Below are 7,752 nucleotides of genomic sequence, written 5' to 3' on the forward strand. Positions count from 1 at the left end.
CAAAGCCCAGGATGTAGCCAGACCACGAGTCGAATGAGCACGCAAACCCGAAGGTGCCTGCAGACCCTGACTCGTGTAAGCCAAAGCAATTGCCTCCACAATCCAGTGAGAGAGCCGTTGCTTAGTAACAGGCTTGCCCTTCTGAGGGTTAGCCCAGGACACAAAGAGTTGGTCATTATGACGAAACTCTTTTGACCTGTCCATATAGGTGCGTAAAGCACGGACTGGACATAGCAAATTCGGCTGCTGTTCCCCGGAGGGACACAGCGGCGGAGGAAATACCTCAATGTCAAAGGGGGTACATGAACCAACCACCTTAGGGATAAAGGCAGGGTTGGGCTTCAGCAACACTCTCGTTAACCCTCGGGCGAACTGAGTGCATGAAGGATGTACAGATAGCGCATGAATGTCACTGACTCGCTTGGCGGATGCCAGGGTCAGTAACAGCACTATCTTGAGTGACAGGTGCTTCATGTCAGCTTCTTCCAGGGGTTCAAATGGGGCTCGAGTGAGCCCATCTAAAACCACTGTCAAGTCCCATAAGGGCACCAGTGACCTGGAAACAGGAAGGAGCCTGCGAGCTCCCTTCATAAAACGGCAGACCAGAGGATGCTGGCCGGCCGTCTTACCCTCAAAACCCACATGGCATGCAGCAATAGCAGCCAGGTAGACTTCGATCGTGGAGAAAGCTCTGTGTTTATCAATTAGGTCCTGTAGAAATGATAAAATCACTCCCACAGGGCATTGAAAAGAGGTGTGCCCTTTTTGAAGGCACCAGTCCTCAAACACCCTCCACTTACAGTCATAAAGAGACCTAGTGGAGGAAGCAGGAGGACCGGAGGCCAAACGTGCGCGAGCGCGTCCACGCCTAATGGTGCGTTTTGATCGCGCATTGAAAAGAAAAGCTGACAGTGAGCATTTTCTTTTGATGCGAACAGATCTACCGCGGCTCGGCCGTAACGCACCCACAGCTGGCTCACAACCATTGGATGTAGAGTCCAGTCTGCATATAGTGGTACACCTCTGGACAGCAGGTCTGCACCGAGGTTCATCACACCCGGTACGTGCGTCGCTCTCAGAGAGAGGAGACGGCCGCAGCTCCACAAGATCAGTTTGCGTGCCAGCATGTGTAACTGGAGAGAGCGCAAACCCCCTTGTCGGTTTATATACGATATTGTGGTCGTATTGTCCGTCCTCACAAGGACATGGTGTCCTCTGAGAAAGGCAGAAAGCGTTTTAGGGTGAGGAACACCGCTAAAAGCTCCAGGTAATTTATGTGCGACCGCTGGAGGTCTCTGCTCCAGAGACCCCTCACCGGACGACCTTCGTAAATCCCTCCCCAGCCTGTCAGACATGCGTCTGTGGTGACCACCTTCCGTGAAAGGACAGCACCCATAGGCACGCCCCGTACCAGAAAAGTCGGGTGCAGCCAGTGGCGCAGTGCCATTACGCATTTCACAGTAACCATCACTCTCCGTGCTCCATGACGCGCAGGGTTTAGTTTTAGAGCGGCTACCCAGCGTTGAAACTCCCTCATGTGTAACCGTCCCAGCCGTACAACCAGGATGGCTAACGCCATGAGCCCCAGTAACCGCAGGCATGATCTGAAAAGAACATGTTTGCGCAGCTGGAAATGAGCGAGGCAAGCTCTGAAAGCTTTCACTCTTTCCGCTGACAGGCGGGCTGGGCACCGAGTTCAGGTGTAAACCCAGGAAGAGTACAGTCTGTGCCGGGCACAACATGCTCTTTTCTGTGTTTATTATGAAACCCAGGTTGAGCAGGTGCTTTACGAGGACATTTGTCTGCATAATAGCCTCCTGTTCCGACTGTGCGAGAAGCAGCCAGTCGTCTAGGTAGGTTGCCAGGCGAATACCCTGTTGTCTTAACGGGGCTATCGCGGCTTCCGTACATCGTACAAACACTCTTGGACTGAGAGACAGACCGAAGGGAAGTACTCTGTATTCGTAACAGATCCCCTGAAATGCGAACCTCAGATATTTCCTGTGTGGGTAATATACTGGGATGTGGAAATACGCATCTTTCAGGTTGACTGATGTAAACCAGTCGTTTTGTCGCACGAGACGCAGCAGAGATGTGTGAGTGAGCATTCTGAATTTGTATCTTCTTAGATATTGTTCAGAGCCCTCAAATCTAGTATTGGCCGAATTCCATTCCCTCCCCGTTTGGGAACGAGGAAATACTTGGAATAAAAGCCGCTCTGACTCTGCTCGGCGGGTATTATAGATATAGCCTCCTTTTCTAGAAGTGAGAGAATCTCTCTTTCTAGAATGTGGGCTGACTCCCCTCGGGCCTGTGAATACAGAACGCCCGAGAAGCAAGGGGGGGTGACAGCGAATTGGAGTCTGTAACCCCGTGTAACTGTCTTGAACACCCAAGCAGACGTTGTGAGCATCTTCCACTGTTCGCTCCTTAGAGCCAGCGGAGATGTCACGTCTTTTGCCCTCTGAGTCTCTATTTGTTGTGTTATGGGGCCCTCTAGTGTCTGAACACGGTGGTACCCCGATTTGACAGTCCCCACCGACACTGCGCATGCGCGTGACGGAGGTGCCTTCACAACCCCAGCCGGCACTGCGCCTGCACGTGACGGTGGTAGCCTCACAGCCCCAGTCGTTACTGCGCATGCGCGTGGCGGCGGTGCCTTCACAGACCCGTTCATCGTCCGCCTTTTGAGAGAGGCCGTAGCTGCTCTCAAAAGGGGAACAAATGGCGGGCTGTTTATTGGTTTTATTGTTTTCTCTTTCATTTTTCTGAGCTGCGCCCTCAGCCTGAGGCCTGGATGCGTCAGCGGAAAATGCTTTATCCGAGAAAACAGAGCAATATTGTGACATGTGTTTTGGTGCACTTGAGGATGGCTTTGAGGCATCTCTCGAGGCAGCGGGAACACATCTGGAGCTGGGGAACCTTCCAGCTCCGTCACCGAGGGAAGAAGAGGAGGCTGTCAGGCCGCCAGCTTCTTCTTCCTCGCCTGCTGGCCGAAATTCCGGGTTGGCTGCGCCTGGGCTGCAGCCGGAACCGGAGACTTTCTGGGCCAATTCGCCTTCGTCTCCTGCCTGGGCTGGAGACTCGGGGCGGGCCGTGACCTCTGCTGTTTCGGTACTTTAAACCGAGCAGCTGAGGTAGCTTGGGCGAGGGACTGCCGCTGTGAAGGCAGCGGCTGGACCCATCGAGGAAGACAGAGGTGGAGGGCCTCGTCTTCCTTCTTCTTGGACTCGCATCTCTTCTGCATAGAAGCGAGCGCAGATCCGAAAATCCCCTCGGGAACGATGGGCATGTCCAGCACATCCTCTCTTTCCCGGTTTTGGGAGGTTGGTGAGGTTGAGCCATCTAGCTCTTTCCTGCACCACCATAATTCCCATTGCCTTTCCCGTGGCCTGGACGGCGCAGCGTTGAACGCGGAGACAGATGTCCGTGATCGCGGCTATCTCGTCCAGTACTGCCGGTCCAGGATTACTCGATAGATCCTCGCAGAGCTCCGCTTGGTAAGCGGTTAGCAGCGAGGAAATGTTCAAAGCCCTGGCAGACAATGCTGCGGCTCTGTAGGACCGTTCAGTCATGGTTGACTGGAACCGGTCCACCTTTGCCGGCAGCGTGGGGTTCCTGCTCGGTGTAGTCGCCATCCTCGGGAGGAGGTGAGCTGCCACCAGCGGTTCCATCGGCGGTATGCGGAGCAGGCCGAGCCTCTCCATACCGTCGCAGTCTAGGGGAGGAGGCACCCTGGATTGGGGCCTTGTTGCTGAAGGGCCGGTCTCTCCACGAGACCGACACCTCATCCAACATCTCCGGGAAGACCGGCAGGAGTTGCCTCTTTGTCCTCGTTGCTTGGGGCAAATTTTTCCCCTCGTAACGGGACCTGTAGGTCTCCTTGGCCATTTCGGGCCATGGGATGTCTAGGCTGGCTGCGGCACGCTGACACACGGCCTGCAGGTCTATGCTCAGACAGGGCGAAGCTGGTGTGCTATCGCCCGGGAGAGCAGCCATCGCTCCCGGCTTTGCAGCCTGAGCTGATGACACGAAGACATCATCGTCTTGCTCATCAGAGTCGGACAGGAGGAATCCAGAGGTTTCATCCTCTTCGTCCTCCATGTAGTCCAACTCCGGGACATCGTCCGCGGGCGAGACCATGGTGAGGTCCAGTTGGGAGCCCCAGCTTGACACAGCGCGGGGCTCCGCTCGCACGTCCCTCGCTGCCACCGAGTCCCAGCCTGACACGGCGCGGGACTCCGGTTCTGCAGCTGCCACTACTGATGAGCCCCAGACCGACACAGTGCGGGGCTCCATCTCTGTGGTGGACGCCCCCGTGTCCTGATTTCCGTCCGGTAAATCAGAGGACATGAGGGAGTCCTGACCCGACAAGCTAGCTTGGCGTGCTAGCCGTCGGCGGAGGCTCTTGATGGTGAAGCGGGCACAATGTCCGCATGAGCCGGGGTTGTCGATAGCCTCCTGGGCGTGTTCCAGCCCGAGACAGGACGAGCAGACCTGGTGTGAGTCTGTGCCTGATATCTTCAACCCGCAGCCACAGAGCCGAGCCTCCGAGTCCCTGACTCCTCTGGTGTGAGGGAGAGAAGCGTCCATCTCGGTCGCCGTGGTGACGGCGTGGAGAGGACCCGCTCGTAACAGGTACGTTGCTGAGAAAAAATACTTCCCCAACTGTCGTTAATCCGGAGAAAAAACGACGGTGTAGAATTTTATTCTCAAAGAATATTAACTGGTGTGTTAATACCCTTTTTATCTTCCCCTCCTCTGGTGTGAGAGAGAAAAAGAAAAAACGTCCTTGCTACCGTGGTGTCGGTAGTGAGGGAAGACAAGCTAGCAACACGTGTGTTGCTAGCTTGAAAAAATCAAAACCTTACCTTTATTCCCGAGGAGAAAACGGCGAGGTCGATTTGCAATACTAACTGGTGTGTTGGTATTAACAGTCTTCTTGCAGAAGTATATATAGAAGTAGCCGGCGAGCGCCCGTCGACCGAAGGTTAGCTTCGTAAATCAGTCTGTGGACAGTTAAGCTAGCTAGCTACTGATCTTTCTCGAGATGTGCTCTGAAGCGAGAAGAGGTGTTTGAATGACGCATGCGGCGTAGCGCAAGCTACTTATAGGGGGTGGATTCCCTGACGCTGACGTCAAGATCACCAGCCAATCAGGATTGGCGTAATGAGATTAATGCTTCTGTTTGCTCCGCGATGAGGCGCATCCCATAGTGAGACATCGAACGGAGTGTTATGAATGAGAACCCAAGCATTCCTGTGCTGGAAAGTGGAGGTTACATTATATAAAGACATACAGTACAGAGCCACACACACAGTTTCCAGGTGCATTAAGTGCATCAAGGATTTTTTTCTTCGAAACACTTGACTATAGAGCATCTGCATGTGGCATATCTCAAATGTTTACAGGTCATAAGTATCGGGCTGGACTAGAAAGCTACTTACACCCAGTGACATACTTTGAGGGCATCAAGTTCATGATCTTGGCCTTGAATTGATGGTTCGTTATTTTTGATGGCCTAAGCTACATTCCAGGCTACTGTAAGCAGCAGCAGTGTTTGTGCAAATATGTTTGCAGCCTACTTAAACTGCAAATGATGAATTTCAATGTAATGCAGTCCAATTTAACATCCAAGTAGTCCCAACCAAAGCCCATCACTTCACAACACAACACATTCAAAACAAATGTAATGTTCATGTCAGGGCTCCATTTCATCTTTGCAAGTTCATGTATTTGCCCCAGTGTACTTAAAACACATGTTTAATCTATTGAGGCCCCAGCAAACTAAATAATTTAAACATAGTTTTGAAATCTGTTTTAGTAAAATCTGTGATCTGTGCTCATCCTTATACAGTATGTAGTCCTATTCAGTGCATATGTTGCCCCAATTGATATTGTCTTCCCATTATTTAAAAATATATATATCATAACGTTTTGGCATGATTCATGGGATTACTGAATACAGTTTTGATAACAATAAATGTCTGCTGTCTCTTACGGTATTGTCGAATGTCTGAGTTTGGGTGGATTGCTGATAATTGTTTTTGCAGATAAAATATTCATACAGCACAGTATCTTATAAACAATTTTCTGCACAGTTTATTTAGCAAATCAACCTTACATATATTATTAAATACAAGGATTTGAGATTTAAAGGTTGACATAGTAGCTTTAATCTAAATTTGAATACATGTAATGAAAACTTAAAAGAAAAGCCTTACTGCATTGAGCTGCTGCACAATAATGAGGAGGACAAGGATCCACCTGTGGATGTAACAGTGGGTAAAGATTAGCTGTAGTCATTCTGCACATTTACAAAAGGAAAGTAAAAGAGATGTTGTCCACCTCATCAGACTACAGATGAGACCACAGAATGTAACTGTGTGTGTTCCTACTGTAGTGGATGTCAGGTTTTATACAGAGTTGGAACGGTATGCAGATGTGTTTAATATCTCAGTAAACAAGCAGGAAATGTGTTTGCCTTCTGGTAAATACAGTAGGTTTACAAATTAGGCTAATTCCTTTTAAGTGAATGAGAAATACCTCATTGCATTTACTGTATCAGGACTGTATGCTCTGCAGATGAAGGTTTAATTTGTGTCAAAAATATGATATATATATATATATATATATATATTTTTATAAAACATTACTGAATCATTGTTGCTAGTGTTAAACATAAAATAAAAATGTAAAAGACTTGAAAATACATTAATCAAGAATATCTGATGTGGTGATACGGTTCAGTCAGAAAACATTATTAGTTGTAATCATCAGATAGATTCAAGATTCAAGGCTTGTATTGTCCTTTGTACATACTGTAGCTACAGTGTAGTTATGACAATGAAAATCTTAGGTCACAGGCTCTTCCAACAGTGCAACACAATAAAACAGATAATATTGCAAGTAAATAAAATATAATATAATAGAAATAGTGCAGAATAGTCTATGTAAAAATAATTGGAATAATGATATATAAGTTGCAACCAGATACATGTTATGGATGCCCTTTCAAAAGTGCAGGTGTTTAACAGTCTTATGGCCTATGGCCCTATGCTATGGTATGCAACTGTCCCTTAGTCTGGTGATATAGATATAGCTGCTGCTACAGATATTGATGATATGCGTGCAATATAGTTAACAACTTTATATACATTTTGTTATAGTGGGACTCACCTGAGGGGAGACAGAGTAACTACAGTAACTGAGGATCCCATCTTTCTTCTCTTCCGTCCGCTTCACAGGTGAGCGTTGGCCTCAGTGCTGCCCCCTGTGATGGATAATAGGAAGCATGAAACACCTGTGAGCTGTGGGCCGGATGATATTATGTGACAGTAAAGAATAACTTTCTTTTGAGGTAGAAGGTAGTACATGTAATTATGATTACAAAAATATCTATTTGCTACTGATAAAGAAATTGTAGGTGTGAGACTTCCACCCACCAGATATATTTAAGCATACACTTTGCAGCCTATGTACACAGTCAATAATGCACATACAGAAAGATGAAAAACTCACCCAATTTCAGAATATAGAATAAATCTTCATGAACGCCTCAGTGGCCCCCTAAGCAGAATACTCTCCGACAACAAGAACTAATCTCCTGCCTCTGTATCAGTGAAAACCAAACAGAGTAACTGCCACTGTTTGTGCGTATTTGGGATGAGGCGATGAGAAGGATGATGTTTGGGGTTGACCCGCATCGGAAAGCACGGGCCGCCTCCCTCTACAGGATCAAATTAAACAGTT

The 7,752-nt window shown here is 48.7% G+C and overlaps 1 long non-coding RNA gene across 1 annotated transcript; it reads right to left on the bottom strand.

The window, feature by feature from the left end:
- Window positions 1-6,223: 6,223 nt before the first annotated feature.
- On the bottom strand, window positions 6,224-7,671 carry LOC307018774. The gene is made up of 3 exons (XR_013802494.1): window positions 7,522-7,671; window positions 7,180-7,273; window positions 6,224-6,267 (listed from the first exon to the last, which is right to left on the bottom strand). It is a non-coding gene; the product is annotated as an uncharacterized lncRNA (long non-coding RNA).
- Between the last annotated feature and the right edge of the window lie 81 nt (window positions 7,672-7,752).

The sequence above is a fragment of the Notothenia rossii genome (assembly GCF_949606895.1).
Source record: "Notothenia rossii genome assembly, chromosome: 9".
NCBI classification, from domain to species: Eukaryota; Metazoa; Chordata; class Actinopteri; order Perciformes; family Nototheniidae; genus Notothenia; species Notothenia rossii.